The following is a 20263-nucleotide window of genomic DNA, read 5'->3' as shown; positions in this document are numbered from 1 at the left end:
ATCCATGCACAGGTGTAGCAGAAGATTAATTCAACAGAACTTCTGTTGTCACTAATGGCACAAGAGTTGGAAAGATTGCAGTTTGACTTTGAAATCCAGGCTGAGTTTAGACAGTTGTTAACTGAGTGATGTCTTCAGTACGGGCTTGTCTCATGGAGCTGTAGGCAAATATTTGACTGGGTCAGAAGAGTAAGCAGTTACCTTCATGTCTGCATAGAGTCTATTGTGAGTGGCAGACTGAGTCCGTTCACCTCAGATCTAATGCATTTTCTAAAGGTGTCTATCTTTCTCCTTGAGTCAACACAGGAAGCCTAGTGAGACCCTGTTCCTAAACAGACACCTCTGGAAGCCTTAGCATTAGCTCTTTTCTGCCAAAGCTTTCAGGCAGTCAAGGAGTGGTCCTGACACAGAGATAGAGAGAAGAATGATAGACTCTCAGTCTGTTGGAAAAAAAAAAAAAAAGAGAAATTCCCTCTAAACTTATGCCACTGATAACTTCCCCAGCACTTCTGAAATACAAACTATTGCGCTTGAAACGTGTGCGTTTTCCAACGGAGAAAGTGTTTACCGCTGGAACCAGCTTTCTAATGATAGTAAGCACTGTTCTGGGGAATGGAATCTTGCAGAGCCAGAAGTAGTACATGTTAATGAAACTGGGGTGAAACCCACGTTGCTTTCAGGATTTTGGTTCCCGCCTGAAGGAACTCCTAAAGGGAGTAATTTCAGCACTTGCAATTGATACCCCGCAAAGCAAAACCTCCTTATGTTGTCTACCTGACCTGCTGTTCTGCAGCTTGAAGTAAAGCAGCCATCCAAAAGTGCTACAGAAGACAGACATTTGCTACTCCTTCCTCGAAGTCAGAGTTGTTTGGGGACAGGTAAAAAGATGAAAGATGAACTGACAGTACCCAGCATCTCCTGCTCTGCCTTCTTGATAACTGTATTTAGACATGACACTGTGCAATTATATCACAGGTGACATAAAGATTCAGCTTGTGCCTTTAAAACAAGGCTTTAATAACAGTAAGGTAAGGAGCTGCCCTCTCTGCTGGGCTTCGTTGTACGAAGAGAAGAGCTTCTGTCAAGGCATCAAAATATTCAGAGAAGCTTTATACGTTCAGACAAATGCCAATACCTAAAGCCAAGCAGCTCTGTGAGCATCCCCGTTTCAGGTTCTTGTTAGCCACGTGGTCTTGGCCTTTTGCCAAACAGTATTTCAGAAAAATGTCTTAATGTATAAGCATATGATTGTAAAATGCCTCACTTTAAACAAAGTAGTAACCGGAAAACATGGAAGGACAGTGGAAGAGTGGTTAAAGTGGGTTGCCAGGGTGTTACGAGGATGAATTTGAGATTGTTCCAAAGAATGTCTCCTCTCAAAACTGTAAACACACAGTTGGGCTGAGGAGTAAAAAATAGACAAATAGATTTTAGTGACACTGCTCTCTGGGTGTGCCAGAAGCGAGTGTATCTTAACTGTCTTAGCTCAGAGGGCTCTGAAGACCATGAAGGCCACTATTGATGATTAGTATGAAATTTACATGACAAGATTACACAAAAAGTCCATTTATTTAGTTGTAAACTGAATAATTAGATATGGATATTAGTAGTCATGTGTCACATAAAGCTATCATTTTGAGAATAACCTTATAGTAAGAGCTGATCTAAACAGACAAAAATCAAGGAACAAGTGAAGATTTAACAAAGCAGTAAAATGATACTGAAATGACTGAATTACAGTGAAATGATAATCTGCTCCCACACACTAACTACGTATTTATGCACACTCTGATATGTTAAGTCTCCAAAAAGAGTGATTTTTCCTGGACAGCTCAGATCCAATTCCATGTAGCAAGCCATTTTCCCACTTTCCTTCCACTGTTGTGTAGAAGAGAACTGCTGATGGTCTGCTTCACTCAAAGTATGGACAAACTTGTCAGGAATATATGATTCCTTCAAAAGGCATCAAACTTATTAGTCAGCGGTTTAGTTAAATGCAAGCTAACAGACCTTTTTGCCCCTTTCTTTTTCCTACAACTGTCCTATTTTGTGAATTAGATGTTTTGCTACTAAAGACATGCTAATAATAAAAAGGGTCCTGCTCTGTGTCACCACGGTCTCATGTCGAGCACTGTGTGCAGGTTTGGACACCTCAGTATAAAAGGATATACATATATTTCATATAGATAAAATAAGGAGAGGCTTCATGGCATCCTGGAGCTCCTCGCAGGGAGTGGAAGAGCAGAGCTGAGCTCCACTCTCTGGTGACAGCGACAGAACCTGAATGAAGGGAATGGAGCTGTGTCAGGGGAGGGTCAGGTGGGGGCTGGGGAAAGGTTCTGCACCAGAAGGCAGTGAGCTGCACCAGGGCAGTGGACACAGCTGCCAGAGTTCAGGGAGCCTATGGACAACACTCTCAGACACAGGCTTTGAATTTTGGGCAGTTCTGTGTGGAGCCAGGGGTTGGACACGATGATCCTTCTGTATGCCTTCCAGCTTGGGATATTCTGCTATTGTGTGGTTCTAAGAGTGCTGTACTGTTTCCCACACTTATTCCCTATTTTGAGGTGACAGAGACACTGCAAACTCCAATCCCCTCTGAAACCCTTCAGACTGATGTTGATAGAGAATGGCTTCCAACAGGCTGTGGTATAAAATGTCTCTAAATCTCAACCTTCTCTCTTTGCACTTCTTGCTCTTCAAGTTATTCTCAACTCTGTAAGCAATATAGAGCACATGCCTGGAAGTCTGATAGCAGCAATAGGACTTTCTAGTTTTTAACCACTCCTTAAGTGTTGAGTATCTTGAGCACTCACTAGACAACTGGAAATTTAAGCTCCTCTGCATCTACTGCAGCTAACACTAGTGAGAATCACAGGAATCACAGGTAACTGATATCTGCACCTCAGGTACATATACAGAACAGTGAGGAATGGAACTGCTTTCTGCATTGTGATGACTCAGGACAGCATTCCTTAGCTCACTCAGATTTGAATGGCCTATCACAGGCAAAGGACCTCCAGGATTAGTCTCTATTAGGGCTTTTGTGGCCTGAGAAAAGTTACTTGCATGCAAAAAACAGCAAGAAGAGGTAGCCCTGGAGAAATGGGGATAACATGCTGGCAGAATCAGAACGAGGTATTTTTGGACAGCTGTTGGCACACTTAGGCTACTTCACAGCAGTACATCTGGATTGAGGCATCCAGAATCCCAGACCAGAGATGTGAAAAAAGCTGTGTCAGAAATTTAGGAAAGACACCATCTCTTGCCAGAGCCATGTAGAACTACATGCTTGGTTCTGCAAGAACCAAGGGCTGAATATACACCTCAAGGGTTTATCTTGATTTTCTATAGCAGTAAAGTTAATCCAAGTGGTTACTTGGAATTACACAGAACTTCTGATTTACTCTGTCATAATGTTAAGCACAAAGATCCACTGGAAATACACCAATAAAAATTACAACAAAGGCCAATTAGGTTATTATTCCTCTGATTTATTCACACAATGAACATTTTAAAAGGTGAATTGCTGATTGAGGCACCACTCCAGCTGGGATGAGGATAATTTGGGATTGGCAGCTGTAATAGCTTCTAAGTGAAAATCATTTGCAGCCAGTAGTACAGTTCTAACTGATTTTCATCTGCACTTTTAACAAAGCAATTATAAAATCACGTAGTCTCCAATAGGTGACAGTGTCCAAAGCTGGGACTGAAATTAATAATGTAATAGAGTGAGGTACCTAGGGTCCAGATAAAGTGCCTTGGAATTAGAAATGCTAATAGCTTGTTTTGCTGATTACTGGACTGGTACAACCATGGGCACAGTTGTGTGCCACAAAGCCCATACAACAGTTAAAGTCCCTCCAGAACCAGAATCATGGAATCACAGAAACATAGAAACACCAAGGTTGGAAAAGACCTACAAGATCATCCAATCCAACCATCCATCTATCACCAATAGTTCTTACTAAACCATGTCCCTTAACACAACATCTAAACATTCCTCGAACCCTTCCAGCCAACTGGGTGTCATCTGCAAACTTACTGAGGGTGCACTCAGTGTCCTCATCCAAGTCATCAATGAAGATATTGAATCAATAAAGATATTGAACCAAAAAGCCAGCCCTGCTGCATGTCCAGGTCTTCCCAGCACCACGCACCTTTTTACTAAATGTGGGAAGTAGGACTGCTGCAGTCATTTAACAGTACTGATATCTCGCCAAAAAGTACTATGATGTTATGGTTATGATGATGGAAATCTCTTATTCCTGCTTTTGAAAGAGTTCATTGACTCAGGATGAGCATTTGAACTGAGACTCTCAGTGTCTCAAAAAATCTGAACATTTTGATTATAGCTGTGGTGAAACAGAGAAGATTTCAAAAAGCCTTGCAAATTTCAGGAATACTCTGTTGATCAAAAAGATGTGCAGAAGGCCACAATTTATAAAGAAAAAAGAATAGATAAGAGGAAGAAATAAATGAATTGTCACATAGGAAATTTCTGCTATGACTACAGATTTCGAGTTATCTTTAACTTCTAATAAACTTAATTTCTTGCCGTAACCTTTCATTCTTTCAAAGAACCTATTTTCTTACATAGAAATATTGGACAAATCTTCTAACTTTACTGTACTACAGGTTACTTATTTATACAAAAATCTGTCCTATCTTACACGACGTTTGCAACTACAAACTGGTGTTTGTAAAGTATTTAAAATACTTGAATGTCACTGAGTGAGAAACAGATAGTGTTTGCTATTAGTTTTTTGCTATGTTCTTTCCCCACATATTTTAGCCAAGTAATGCTCCCGTAGAAGAGCAAAAGTAGCTAGCATTACTTCCCTTAAGACAAACGAGTCTTCTTTCTTGCACCTCTCAGTCTGGCCCTGTGACTTTGGCTGTCTGCCAAGCAAGTTCGTACTGCTATCGTGTAGGCTACTGTATCTCTTGAATCATTTCACTAAATTTAGATCCTCGACTGCGAATTGCCTCCGAACATTTAAATGGAAAATACAAAGATGACTTTGGGTTTGCTGTTGTTTTCTTCTTAAAAACAGATTCAAGTTTTTAATTTGTTTTTCTTCTTTCTTCAGTAAAAAGGAGTTATAATTCACAGTCACTCACTCAACAACATTAATTCTACCTAGTTATGAGGAGCTTTCAAATGTTATGTACGTTCAACAGGATGTCTGAGGGCCTGGGTACAAGAGAAGCTTGCAGAATATTTGTTTTAACTCCTTTGCTAGCAAAAAAGAGAAATGCGCTCCATGACTGTGCAGCTCAGCATTGTAAAACCCAAAACACAATAGTTGTGGCAGTATTGCTTTTTCATGGAGAAGGCTGATATGCTCATTTAGCAGAATGACATTAGACCTAACAGATATCAAAGACCTGTTTGGCTTATTTCTCTGAGTTGTTCTTCTCTCACTAGAAGTGCTGAAGATTTGGGAGAGTGGAAGAGTCCAGCAAACCAGCTTTAGTGTCTTGCCTTGTTGTGAAGAGGATGCAGGAAACCAGCATGGCTGAACAAAGACCTGCTGGTCAAAATGGGGGAAAGAAGGAAAATACAGGCAGATGGGAAGCCTGAAAAAAATACAGGAATGCCGTCCAGACACGCAGAGATGAGATCAGGAAAGACAAGGTGCAGAACTAAAAGCGGCAAGGGATGTTAAAAACAAGAAGGGGTTCTATAGGTACTCTGATCAGAAGAGACAGGCCAGAATGTCCTCTCTCTGTTAAATGAGAAGGGAGAACTGGCTTCAACAGAGATGGAGAAAGCTGAGGTACTCAGCGAGTCCTTTGCCTGTTTTCACTGGTCGGCTTCTTGTGTCTCTCCTATCCCTGAACCATGAGGTGGAGTTTGGGAGAGCAAAATTCCACCCGCAGTAAGAGCTGAGCAAGTCTCACTCCACGACACGAGGCTGAATGTGTACAAGTTGATGGGGCTGGATGACACACATCCCGTGGTCCTGGAGAAACTGGCTGATGTGTTACTGAGCCACTTTTCGTCACGTTTGAAAATGTGCAGCTGTTAGGCAAAGTCTCTGGTGACTGGAAAAAGGGAAACACCACTTCCATTTTCAAGAAAAGGAGAAAGGAAGACCTACAGGCCAGTGAGCCTCACATCTGTGCCTGGGAAGAACATGGAGCAGATCCTTCTGGAATAGGCATTAAGGCACATTCAAGATGAGGAGGCAATGTGAGACAGCACAGCTTCACCAAGGGCAGATTCTCATGGTCCTCTTTGGCTGATTTCACACTTTGCCTTTGAACTGACTTTCTGACTAGTTGGTGCTATGATTGTTTTATGATGAACTCTGTGGGCAGTGTGAAATCTATCAAGCTAGTCATTGTGAGCTAATATCTGGCAATTACACACCGATTCATTTGGGGGTGAGAATAAACCAGTGTCTGACTGAGGATGGCACAGTGTCTAACCAGCAGTAGGAGAGCTAGAAGCTCAGAAGGCATTACATACTTTCTGATAAGAAAACTTAAGCTCACAGAAAGTCACACAAGCACTAAGAAAAGTACATAATTTTAGGACATTTCTCACAGAAGTCCCCATTTTCTGAGCTAAGCCACCTGCCATCACTTTTCCTTGGAGGGGTACTAAAATGAAGACGCTTAGCAGAGGATAAGTTCATGCCTTTTGTTCATTATACATTACACATACAGGTATCTGATTGCTCGTTTATAGAAACTTCTCTGCTATAGATTTCCAGGAGTTGAAAAGAAAAACACCATGCAGAATTGGATAAATGAATAACTGAACAAGATTTATGAGAATATATATGAAAGCTTCAGTTGTAAACAGCTGCACATAGAAACAAACAACCCTGCAGTTCTCTTAGAGGCAGGTATGTGAAGTTCCTCCTTCTGTACTGAAGCAAACAATAGTTCTGTAGGATGAGCAAAAAGTTTGGAATGATCTACGGTTAATTCCTAAACCTCCATACATCTCTTAGGATGCTAATAGCTGGTTCAATTCAGGTGTTTTTGTTCTTACAACACATGGTTAATATTCACTCAGTAACTACGTCAGCTACATTTGCTTTGTTCTACATAATAGCACAGTTTATTCCAGAAATACATACTGAGGCATTCTTTAAATTTTTCTGTGAAGCATCTGATATTGGCCATTGGGTCAGATCCCAAAAATCTTGCAAAAACCAAGTTAAGATTTTCAGTGCTTGTGAACAGCAGTTCCCATGCTTCATGCCTGAGCTGAGAGCATGAGGCACTCCATAGAGCAGAACTCCTAAATGAGGGCTATAGAGATGTCTGAGAAGCTCAAATTCATGTCCATTGGTGTAGCATCTGAGCTTTTTGGCTAATAAGAAAGTCTCGGGAAGTTTTACATTTGTGGAAAGAGATATGAAATGGATTACTCAGGATGAAGCACTGAATTTACCAGCAACCAGAAGCTTCAAGCATTTTGCCTGAAAATAACCTACACTTCTAAAACAATCACAGTCATTGGCTTGCTCTGTTTAACTCTTTAATTAATTCTTTAACTATATGATTCATAAGTCTTCTTCCTTTCAAGGAGAGAAGATGGCATGCTCAGCTAAAGTTGAATATGAATCTCAACTTCAACTTGAACATTCATACTTCACTAAAAGGAACTATTTGAATTTGGATCTGAATTTTTACTTCTCATCTCCTTCAGCATTTAAATATCCTCAGATATTTGGAAGGAAGACTTTTAATTCTTAGAGTGTCTACATGTGGATCTGAACTTAAAGCCATAGCTATAGTCTTCACATACTCTAGCACAGTTTTATCACACTATTACACTTTCAAAAATGAAGTCTTTCAAATCATTGTGTTACGTGCGGCCCTGACTGCAACATAGAGTTTTCCACATGCCGGAACTGAATTGTCAGCCTTCACCAGCCAAGTCATTGAACTGGCCAATGTCACAAATGGTTATATTCCACCATGACATTTGGACTCTGATTGAACTAGATTAGATAAAATGTATTGCCAAAATAAAACAAATCACTCTAATTAATACTGCAAGCTGAATGCTAGCTGAAGCACGGTTTTTATTTTTTCCTTTCTCTAAGGCCTGTCTCACTACCATAAATATCCTTATAGCAGAGTTTGAAATCATCTGCACCAGCAGAAATCCCTATTGAAATATCCTTTATTTAATCAGTTTAGGGAGGTATCCTAATTGTAATTCCAACATACTACAAAATATTGGGCAATAACTTCATCTTTATGACGTGGAAAGGGATAAAAGAGTCCAAATGAAGACCTTGAAGTCTTTCTTCCAGATTTGGGAAAGATTCCTGTTGAGTATAAACTGGAAATGTTGTTTGATGACCTTTAACCACATGAACAGTAGAAGTCATAACATAGTATTGATGTGATTGGACACAGGCCTGTTGGACTAACTAAATTGCATTGCTGGTGGAAGCCCAATCTTGTGAGGGCATAAAGCTGGAATTCCTGCAGTAAGGTGGAAATCAGGCAAAAAAAAAAAATCCTCTATAATACTTCAACCCATCAAAAACAGTTACAATCACTATAGATAAGAGCAAGAGATTAAAAACAGTAATTTAAATATGAATAAAGTCTTAAAAAATATTTTTCCACTGAACTTCATTCTTCATTACTCTTAAGCTGGAAAGTAACATATTCCCTGTACGATTTTCTCAATATCAGTTTCCAGGTAGTGGCTATTATTCCCCTCTACACTGCCATTTGCTGTCCTTTCTTTGAAAACTAGCTACATCTGCCCTATGAGTCTGAATTACCCAACTTTGGAAGATATTGCTGTGTTTACAGCATCAAGTACATGCATACCCTTTACAGAGCACACTGAGAATAAACAACTATCTCTCTTGCAAAAAATGTGTTGCACAGGCCAGTTATTGTTGGTGAGAGATCTCACAATTTTTCTTTTGAATGGCAGAGTGTTTTAAGGGAAGATTGAAGAGGATGAATGATACTTATGATCTGCAAAGTAATGGCCTGTTCTAAGTAGAGGTGTGATATGAAAAGAAGTTCAAGTCACAAGTGGGAGAAGGTGACAAAAGAGGTAGGCAGCACAAAATGCATGGAACAAATCATGGTCAACTCATATGACTTTTCAGTCTGCTTATTTCTCTATAGGGCTACAGCAAAATCTCTTTGCTCTGTGGACAATAGACTCTTTCATGTAGCCATGCTGATTTTCTGCCATTCTCTAAGGTATAGAATTCCTTCTTTATACACAGGCACAATGAGCTAGCTGGGAATATGCAAGAAAGAGAGAAAAGAACAGAATTAAAATTTTTGTTAGTTTCCTGATCTGATGGATTAACCACAATGTCCTTGTGCTCCTTTGTCCTCCAACTATATTGATGCCAATGTTCTTGCTTTTGCAATATCTTGTTGCTACTGAGTAAGACATTCTGAAAGGACACAGTACTGGCAGGATCCAAGAAGCAGGAAAATGATAATTGCATTTTATGGCCGTTCAGTGGTCACCACAGTCTGGGAAAACAGACAACTCAGATGCCTTTAAGATATCACACAATAACTCAAAGAATAGGGGTAGAGCTAAGGGCTTGAGTAACCAAAAAACAAGAAGAGCTTTCAGGAGAGCGCTTAGACTAAACTTTTTACAGCCTGGAAACTTTGACATCTGCAGAATGTAATGCTTAGTTATTCGGCCTCTGTTTACATCTCCTTCAGATCTAGCCATCTGCTACACTTCAGCTGTTGTGTTTTGATGCCAACCTTCCTGTAAGCAGGCTTGCATTGATTAGATTCCATCTAGCAGCATAGCTGCTTCTCTACGAAAGCCTAGCTTAGCAGTCCTTCTCTTCCCTCTGCTTGTACATATGAATATTGCTTTCTTATTGCAATCAAAGTGTCATATCATTCATTTAATAGTTGTCCATATCAATTCTTCCATCTCCACTTACTCACTGGAAGTTCTCACCGTATTACTTCATGCACGTATAGATATGACAGACTTGCAATCAGAATTTCACTTTCTTACATCTTTCACTGGCATCTAATATACTCTAAGCAAAAGAAACTGTTCAATATATTAAAAGCAGGTCATTTTTATAAGTTATACCAGTGGACAAAACTAAAGTTGACTGAGATAAAGATTTAATTAGACCATTATTTTCTCTGCCTGGCTGCTTCATGTTCTCATTAAATCTGGGAATAATTTTTCATAATATTTCTAAAAGCACAGATACAATTTTGAGGAACCATTCACTAAGCTATTAAATCATAACTACGCTATGAATGTTAAGGAATGGGAAGGTAGAAGACTTATGAAAAGTAGGCAGGGATAAAAGAGATCAGCAGGAGTGAAACTTGTTATTCATTTTAGATACTAATACCCTCAAAAAGTCATTTTTTTTTTAGCTGAGGTTGAGTCTCTTTTTGCATCCCATGAAATTACTACTCATTCACAGAGTCAGAAACATTCTGTAATAATTCCCCTCGCCTGCCAGAGCAAAACGCACGCATTTTAAGACTGGAAACAGATCTAACTTTCTTTTCACATTTCATCAAACTCACTCCCTTACCATCTATAGCTTGTTTCGTACCTTTTCAGGTCATTAGACATTGCAGGAGGGCTAGTGCCTTTTAAGGCAGGCATCTACCCTTCTTGCAATAGTCAGCTTAGGATCTCAATCTGAAAAACACTCCCACAAAGTTGTGTTGCACACATTAGTCAGAAAGTCATGATTGTGAATCTCAGTGTATGCATATGTGCTTTCAGGATTGAGATCCAGTAAGCAGTAGGGTACTGTTTATTTTAGTTCTGCTCATTACATTCACAGAACAGCACGACTGTAGAGTTTTTCTTTGCTTTGTTCTTGTCATCCCAGAAGCTTTCGAGAGTTCAGGATTCAACCACTGGCTCTGTTGAATAAACTGCAAGCTGATACTGACTTCAGCTAGACCTTTTAATCACAGTGATTCTTACCACTATCACACAGAAATATTGAATCTTTCCATACAAGGAAGACGACAAAGGGTTTCTTCAGGTAACTTTCTCTACTGAAAAAAAAAAACCCACAGGAATTAGAATGTGTATTTTCAACATAGTAATTGAGGTTTGGGGTTTTGTTATAAAACAAATACAGCCTGATTTGCACTTCTTTCCTGGTCCTACAAAAGCTAGTTAAATTAACAAATCTTTCTGCTGAACATATAGTGGACAACGTCCACATCTTCACCTATATTTGGATTCTGAAAACACAACTTTGTATTACATGGAGGAAGAAAAAATATCAAGTTAAAAAACTTAAGTAATAGACATTCTCTGTGGCTACAGAAGCTAAATGACCAGCACCCTGCATGGCATTCCTTTGCCATGGATTCCCTCAGGTATTACTGTTAAAGGCAGAGGTCCTAAAAATCATAGAATGTTTTGGGTTGGAAGGGAGCGCAAGGATCATCAAGCTCCAACTGCCCTGCCACATGCAGGGCCACCAACTTCCAGATCTAGTACTAGTTGCACATGCCTTCTTCATATTACCTCCTTCAACTGTTATTTTGGAGTTTTTGCTAAATAATCTTTTTTCAACATGATGCCATTTGAAAATTTATCCAGGATTGTCCAATGGATCTTTACTAAATTCAGCCATTTCATCTCAGAGTATGCTTAGGCAAACTAGCCCTTCTTTATCTGCAGTAAACAGTCATAGTTACTTTTTGCTATAACATCATGCATGGTCACAAAGCTCCTTTCACAGTAATTCAGGACCCATGGAAAGGCAGCACTGCTGTAGGAAAGCAACAGCTTTGTGGGAGAGGTGATACATCTTGTCAAAACAGCTGACAAACATGAAAGAAAAATGTGGAGTACTTTTTGGTCCAACATGGCCTGAAAATATTTTGTTCTAAGCATTGACTGAGCTGCATTGTTGTCACATAGCAGGAAGGCTTCACTCAAGTCTATTCGTTTCTTGAGATTGCTGCAGCTTGAGAAAAAAGCCTAATCACCTTTAAAAACACATAGGTGTAGAATCCAACAACCCTTAAATCACTGAGGAAATACTTAAAAGTTATGAAATGCATTTCAAGTGGAAGCTGTTTTTATAACGCTACCCATCTTTCACAGTGATAAACAGCTGCATGCTGTTCAAGTCATTTCGTGGGTACACAGATGAGGTTTTGCTATGATTAATCACTTACTCAAGGCGTAGTATAGTCTTGCATAGCAAGGTTCTTTAGTCTTGTAATGAGGATAACTTATTACATCTCTCAAAACAGTCAAAGAATAGCCAGATTATTTCCAGCAATTCTTACAATTCTGTGACTACAAGGTGATTGCTATTACAAGAGATTATCTCAGTTTCTTCTGTTTTCCTCAGTGCATTATCCCAAATTATGTAGAAATTCAACATGGAATTACCTATAGAAAAAAATGGATTTTTTTTTTAACAGCATTATTCAAGCACTCTCAGAGAGCACTATTTGGAGGACAACTGCAGAAAATGATAAAAAGAAAAATGAAAAAGGCATTTGCTTTCCAAGGACTGCCTCTACTGATCACAGTTCAGATTTTCTTCGTGAATAACTCACAGTATAGAAAGCTGCATGTTTGTACAAAGGTCAAGAAAGCACGTGAGAAGTTCAGGGTGCATTTCTTGCAAAGCTTGAAATGAGAGGAGATACAATGAACATTGCTCCCAAACTTTCACCTCTAGATACCACATGACCCCTGATTTCTACTCAGTGTTTCACGTAGCTTTAGTAGGATGGTGCAAAAGCAAGAGCCTCCTACTGCAGCCTCTTGCTGCATTCAGGGGCTCTCCCTCTATCCACAGATATTGGAAAATTCTGTCAGTTCTGACCGTGATTTGTATAATCCTTTCAAATTCATATGTTGCACGTTCAATTCAGCACAGATCTGGAGTTTCAGGCAACGTGAAAAGAGGCCTGTAAATCAGACACCCATAAATCTGCATAGCAGATTTTAGAGGGATTCATAGTTACTAAGACAAACTGCAAGGTATAATCCTGGCTATTTTTTTAACAAGTATTCTTTGACTACAAGACTCTATTGGCAGAGCCCGCACAAAAAATATTGCCTTTAAATGTCTGTGCCTAGACATAAAGAAGGCATTTTGCCAAAATGAAAGTGAAAATCATTGGTCAAATTTGCATCGTGTGATCTTAGCTTTAAAATGACCCTGATGCTGTATAAACAAGATTACATAAGGGTTCAGAAGTATGTGAAGCAGTTCAGTAGTGCCATCTTGAGGGAAGCTCCTGTACATTACATTCAATTCCAGATTTCAGATCATGAGCTTTCACCCATGCTTTGTTAGCTGGAAATAAGTCAGTGAACCACCCCAGAAGAACAGTTCGGTAGATTCAGAAACACATTAAAACATGCCCTTATTTAGCAAAACAGAAGTCAAAGAAAGCTCTAATGCCTTTCTACTGCTACAGAAAATTACAGTCTGGGAAATAGAATTGTAATATTTTGCACTTATGGCTGTTTATTACAAAATCATTTAGCAGTATGGATTAAGCCTTGCAAAACATTAACACTAATTTAGACCATAAATATCTGTGTCACAAGGGAACCAGCAAAGATAAAGAGATGATTCCAGAGTCTCACCTAATTCTGTTTATCTCCTGTAATCTTTATCTTCATCTGGGATGCAGAATGGGACCCATTTGTGCTAGTTCAATTTCCAGCAGAATAGTAACCACACATCAGAAATCAGATTGATTAATTTATGAAGTGGCAAATGGTCAGAATCACATAAAAGGATGCTTACAGTTCCGTTCTGCTATGCTTTCTATCCATTTCTATCTTCCCTATCACTTGGTCTGGAAGTGTCAAGCCCCATCTGGTAGACTACGATCAGTATAAGTCAAAATTGGTTTTCATATTTCAGATCTGTTGGCTGGTGACAGCTTGGGTGGTTTAGAGACCATGCAGATTTCTTTTTTATTTTCACTTTCATACTGGGGAAGGCTCTCTCTTTGCTCCATAAAAATTTCCAGACCAGAGGCAGAAATGACAACAAGTGATGGTTTCTACATTGAGTTTCTTGGTTTCTACTGTTTTCTTTTTTTAGAGAGAATAGATTTACAGTTCTTCAACCAACAACAAAAAAAAAAAAACAAAAACAAAAACCCACAATCTTTAATAGCTTGGATGTTGATGACTGGTTGCTTGACATGCATAACCACCAGTGCTGATGCATGATGTATTGATTATCTATGAAAGGATAGAGAGCTGTGAACTTCAATGCTTCTGTAAATATCAACGTCACAGTAGTGAAAATGCACACATTGTGTGATCCTACAGTCATGTACAATTCCTCTGGGCCCTGTAGCTGCAACTAAACATATGAACTCATGTCACCTATTTACAGGATCCAAACACAGCCATTCCTTGCTGAATTTAATAGGATCAAGTGCATTTTGCTTTTATAGGAAGCTCCATCAAGCCATGCAACTGTCTTCGGAAGCAAGGAGAAACAGAAATTTAAGGAAGACATCTTCCCTTTCAAGGAAGAAATAAAGAGAAGGGAAGAAACATTATCTTGGATTTAATTGCAGATAGCCTTAGAGCAATTGCAGACTGAGATCCTGATACACTAGTGTGATAGTTATTTCACAAAAAATGGGTCACTGAATAAGGTAAATAGCATCTTACTGTAGTAGTAAGATACTTTGCTCAGTCTTGCTTTTACTATGACATTTCTCATAGTTTACAGAGATGTCGGTCCAAATATGACAGTTATGTTCTATCCAGTCTGATATTAATGATGAATATTTATGAAAAAAAAATAGAAAGCAGTGATTTACAAACTTTCTTGAATCAATCCCTGAATAGGTTCTGAAGAGTACTTCTGCATATATCCATCTGAAATATAATTTGTTTGATGGATATGTATAAAATGTTTTTGACTAAATTGAAATTGTATACTAACTATACCCAGGGATTACTATGTACCTTCCTTTATTTGGAAAACTTTTCCTGTCTTACATCCTTTCTACTCTTCACCCTGAGCTGGATTCTTGGAAATAAAACATCACTGGTAGCCACTAATGAAGGTGAAGGCCTGCCCTCTGTCATCAGTCTTTCATGTCTTATTGTTAATCATTCCAGTATTTGAAATTAAATTTTCAAATTGATAATACGGTAACAGGGTGAAACTGAAACTTAAGTGAAATAAATAGATGTGATACTGCTTATTAGAAAAGCATACTTTTTCCATTGACAGACATTTTCCCCATTTTTCTGAGTATACTAATAAATCTTACTCTCTTAAGAATTTCTTCTCTAGGAAACTGGTGGGAAAGATGAAGGGACTGCTTCAGTGAAAAATATTCATTATATATTAATAACTCCTTAAGGATGTGATGTTTGGTACATATGTTTTAAATTATTATGAACTACAGAGGTAATAAAGTTCTCACTGGAAATGAAATTATACTTGTTCTTCTACAGAACTAAAATTATTTTCATCATATACCTTCATTTATTTCACCATCAACGCAGCATGCAGACAAACAATTAACATTAGAGTGTAGCATTGCTCTTTCATATGGGCCTTCCTGTAAAGAAAAACTCTAGTTCATCCTGCTATGAAATGTGAAAGGAGGAAATATATGTGAAGAAGAGTCTTCACTTATATCCTTCACAGCTTTTCCCATTATGTTATCCCATGAGACCCATAATAAGTTGATAATGAAGAACTACTTCTTTGGTCTTAATTTCCTTTCTATTCTGTTTCCAGATCACTGGTTTGTGATTTGGTAGTTTAATTTAACTTCAGCTCTTAACATCTCCAGCCAAGTTAGTAAGTGAAATCATTTTTTTTTTTTTAAATCATAAAACACAAAGCCTTCCTGGTTATAAGGAGCTCTCTTTTTTTTTGCTTCTCTTGCTATTTGTTTTTGATTTTAACTGGATGAATATGCCAATGTATTACCAACATCTGTTGAACTTGGTAGTATGTACATACTGCTTTTTCATATTGTTGACATGATGTTCTTGCATTATACATTCAGCGCATGCATGGTTAGTTACTATAGTTAGGTACCATGAGGTATCTTCATGTTTTCTTTTACTAACTCTAAAGTCTTTTGATAACAAAGAAACGTAATGGCTAAATGCTAATTAATAATTCATAATTTTTAAACTTAAAAAAAAAAGTCTTTCTTCAGCTTCTACTTTAACTCCTAGGATGTACTTCCTCACAGAAATAAACAAAATTCAGGTTGTCCATTCATTGTACTCACATGCTACAGTCAGTCATTCCTGTCTAGTGTCCAGGAAATCCATATGTGGTGGTTTTCTGTATTTTGTTAGTATATCAGGATAAAGTCCCCCTGCAGCCAAGAAGAAAACTTCCCTTAGAAAACTTCCAGCAAACTCACTACATCAATCTATTTTGCAGTCATTCAGGGAAGGTGCTGAATAGTGCAACAATAAAGAGAGAAAGCACAGTAATGAGAAAATACTTTGTACTTCAAATATCTGTCCAATGTGATAAGTACCTAATTTTTCTCAGTGCTGTACATGGCTCTTGAATAACCCAGAAAACTTCTTAGGACTTCATTTACATCTGACTTAATCCACAAAAGTTCCACAACATACTTTACCAAATGGCAACATAAAGCTGTGTACCATAATCCACTGCAAGAAAGGTTTTACAAGGCAATACATGAACCTGAACAACAAAATTACATACATTTAAGTGAAGACTTAATTAGATATGATGTTGTAACTGTCTCCTTGAAATATTGTATTTGTTTAGTGATTGCTTTTTAACATTGGCTATTTCTGACTCCACATATATTAAAGCCTTACTCATTCTTGACTGGTTGCAAACAATAATTCAATAAGTATCAGCTTTAACCCTTTGCATGACAGCCTAAGAAAATAAGGCTGACCTTGCCTAACATCTTAGTAGTCTATAGAAATATTTTTTTAATATATATATATATATATATATGACATAGACACAAATTTCTCCTATAATTTTGCTGGTCAGAGATCACCAATCTGAATTTAACAAAAGCTATTATTGATATTTGATACCAATGAGTCCCAGATTTACTAGCTAAAATGGTCTGACGACGCATTAGGCCTATTCTTTTTCTTATGTGAGACCCATAATTAATGAGGCCAAGTCATTCTCTACAGATATTTAATTCTCATATAATTCAACAGTAATTACTTCTTTAAATAGGAAGATGCAGAGGAAAAAGACTAACAGCTAAACACACTATGTTTAAACAAAACAAAAGTTCTGCATCACTGCTCTGTTGCTGCTGAACTTCTATAATTACATTAGTATACATTTACTTCTTGTTTCTTTCTCCAGGTCCGCTGCAAGTCATAGGAGAAAGTGATAGTAGCTTGAAAGAAGGAAGAGATGAAAAATCCTTAAAGAATCAGGATGAGCAAAAGCCAAGATTATTGAAGAGTTCTTGAAAGCATATTGCAAAGTGCAGCTACTGTGCCACTCTCCTGCAGTGATAACATCTCAACACAATCTGTTAGCATTCATCCTTGGAAACAGAAAAAAACTGCTTCTGATAAGTTCTACGCAATACCAAGCAAAGCATCATTAGAAAAAAAAACAATCATAGACATAGGAAAAATTTATCTTACCTTTCTGACTAAGAAAGCCCATGGCTCTAGATCACTCCTTGTCAAAAAACAGTCATCAACCAGGAAACAATCTCCCTTTGGAAGCTAGCCCTTAAATGAGCCCAGGGAGGGGTAGTCCCTGTAACTTCTGGTCACATGGGAAGCACAGGTGAATTGCTTGCACCTGTGCTCCCTGGGCAAGCCACCCCCTTCACCAGGAGCTCAATCACCAGTTCAGACCCCTAATAATTCCCCTACAACTAGTATATTTAAGTAAGGTGGCTAAGCCAACCCAATACACCAGCATTTGTATGAGCCTATCCCCTCTTCCTCTTCTCTGAAGGAAGTCCTGCTATGTGTTGACTCCCCTCTAGGCTGAATTAGTTCATCAAATTCACAGAAAGTAACAATGCACATACATGAATGCCATGTCAATCAAGTAAATTAGTTCCCTATAGGAGCAAAGGAGCACCAGACCTTGCCACAGGCATAGTAGATGTGATAAGAAAGGGACTAGGGCTTCTCCTCCTGTCAGCAGTGACCTGTCTGCAGAAACTATCTTATTCAAATCTGCCTGGGAAGAGCCTGACAACCCTCTTTCCTAGCCAAGGAGAAGAAAAGAGGGTAGAAAGGATACAAGGCACTCACTTTCTTGTCCCATCTCATCTTCAAAAGCAGAAGGTGACACTTTGTTCATGAGCCCATGCAAGGCAGGCAGCTGTGCAATTACGCAGCTGCCTTTTTCCCACAACAGCTTCAAGTCAAAATTCTAAAAACTGCAAGGTGGTTTGTGTAAGCTGCTCCTGCAGTGGGAGAGGGATAGGCTCTGCCTGGTATTGTAGTCATCTGGGATGGATACCTAGTAGGTGCAAATTGCTTTCACTGCAGAGCCTGCGATGAAATCACAGCTTATGAAAGCTGAGGATTTGACCCCACTTTAGCCACGATTTGTGAAGAAACAATGCTGATGCAATTATGAAGTATTTGTGCCTGTATGGTTATCTGTATTTCCCCTTGTATTTTTAAATACTTCTGACAGCATTTAGGCAAGGAAGAGAGGATTCGGAAATGTTAAACTCAAGAAACTCATGGCTAGCAAGCAAAACAGTGTAATCAAAAGAGCTGAAGAATGAACTAGCTATTTCTAGGTATCACTGAGTCCCTGTAAATGCTCAGCCTCAAAACACAAATGCAAGAAAGGAAGATTCATTGTTTCTGCTGACCCCACAGAACAAATATCCATACACAATTTCATATTGGCTGACTATAAAATGCTGACTTCAATGTAAGTCAGTCTTTGAGTTCTATAGAGGCTGTTTTCTGCTCAAAGAAAGACAGGTAAACAAAGTAAGAAGTTGTACTATAGTTCACCTTTGCAGATATGTTCCTTCTTTTTCCATAAAATATATGAATGAAATGCTTGATGAATAAAACACAAAAGATTTACCTCAGTTGTGTTTCTATACTCTGTAGAATTCATCCAAAATGACAGAAAAATCCAAGCACAATTCACAGTTCTTGTGATAATATTGTCTGGTGCTTAGCACGTGTAGATTTTTGCTAACAGAGAATGCTGGTTTTATCATCCTCTTGGCCAATACAGAGTTTTGCAGTTTTAATCATTGCCTTTAGGAAACTATTTAAAAATTACTTTGAAGGTATGGGAGCAAAATTGTAAAAGTTAAGCAGACCTACTAAGTGATGAGATTCAGCTACTCAACAGTCCAGGGCTGCTCTCTGCTAGAAATTCACCCAGCTAAGTTTTAGCAGTCTTAGGCAATTGGACAACCAGCACTTTCCCTTTCATTCTAATTTTTTCAGACCATATGTTGTGTGCTTCATTTCATTAATTCAGCCATATTTTTCTTCTTCCTTTCAAATAAAAATTGCAGCATTCACATGTCAGGCTGAAGAAGACATTACTCTAGCAGTAACATCTAACATCTGTTTTTGGCAGGCACTATGGGCAGTTGGCAGCAGCTTTGCAGTTCCCTCCTTATGTAAATGTTCATGTGCTGGTGGCTGTCTAAGCTAACATTGCTAGAAGACAAAGGAAGAAAAAGTCCTTTTCTTTTTGCTTGATTCTTACTGCTAGAACATAAAGAGTCTTGCATGTTGAGCAGACTGCCTCATTTTCACTGTATATGGGCCAGATCTGGCTTCAGGGAAACCAAAGAGAGCCCTGCACAAACAGGAATATTCACTAAAAAATTTATCAAAAAGTGAAGATTTTTAGTGTCTTATTTATGCATAGATTTATTTACCAGAAAGAAGGAATGCTAGGGAACACTGCCTGAAGCAGAGGCAGGGAAGAAATTCTGTTGTGCCCCCTCCAGTCCACACAGCAAGCGCATTAAATCTTTCCAAGACTGGAATACATTACTAAAAGGTGGCTTCACTGGATGCAGAGTGATTGTTCAGATCTTTTTTAATATGCCCATGAGAGACAGTAACTATAGAGCCCCACTTACTGTGAATATCACGGCTTTGATGGGCATCACATACAAAGCACAGCATTTACAATTCTCCCTCTCCTCTTATGTGATTATCACTTGATATACAGAACAAAATTGGGATAACTGGATAGATTCTGCCCTGTGTTGTAAGAGAAGAGAAACCAGATATCTCTCTTACTTAGGTCCACAGAGCTCTGATACCCAGCCTGGG

The 20263-nt window shown here is 38.5% G+C and overlaps 1 long non-coding RNA gene across 1 annotated transcript in view; it reads right to left on the bottom strand.

The window, feature by feature from the left end:
• LOC104909592 (uncharacterized) overlaps positions 1-20263 on the bottom strand; it is a 65843-nt gene that overhangs the window by 15355 nt on the left and 30225 nt on the right. Inside the window, exon 3 of the long non-coding RNA XR_014881998.1 lies at positions 16240-16329. This is a non-coding gene — a long non-coding RNA (uncharacterized LOC104909592). The remainder of the gene's footprint in view (positions 1-16239; positions 16330-20263) is intronic.

The sequence above is a fragment of the Meleagris gallopavo genome, chromosome 2 (assembly GCF_905368555.1).
Source record: "Meleagris gallopavo chromosome 2, MGAL_WU_HG_1.1, whole genome shotgun sequence".
NCBI classification, from domain to species: domain Eukaryota; kingdom Metazoa; phylum Chordata; class Aves; order Galliformes; family Phasianidae; genus Meleagris; species Meleagris gallopavo.
The sequence above is the reverse complement of the archived record's forward strand: the minus strand, read 5'-3'. Positions and strand labels throughout refer to the sequence as shown.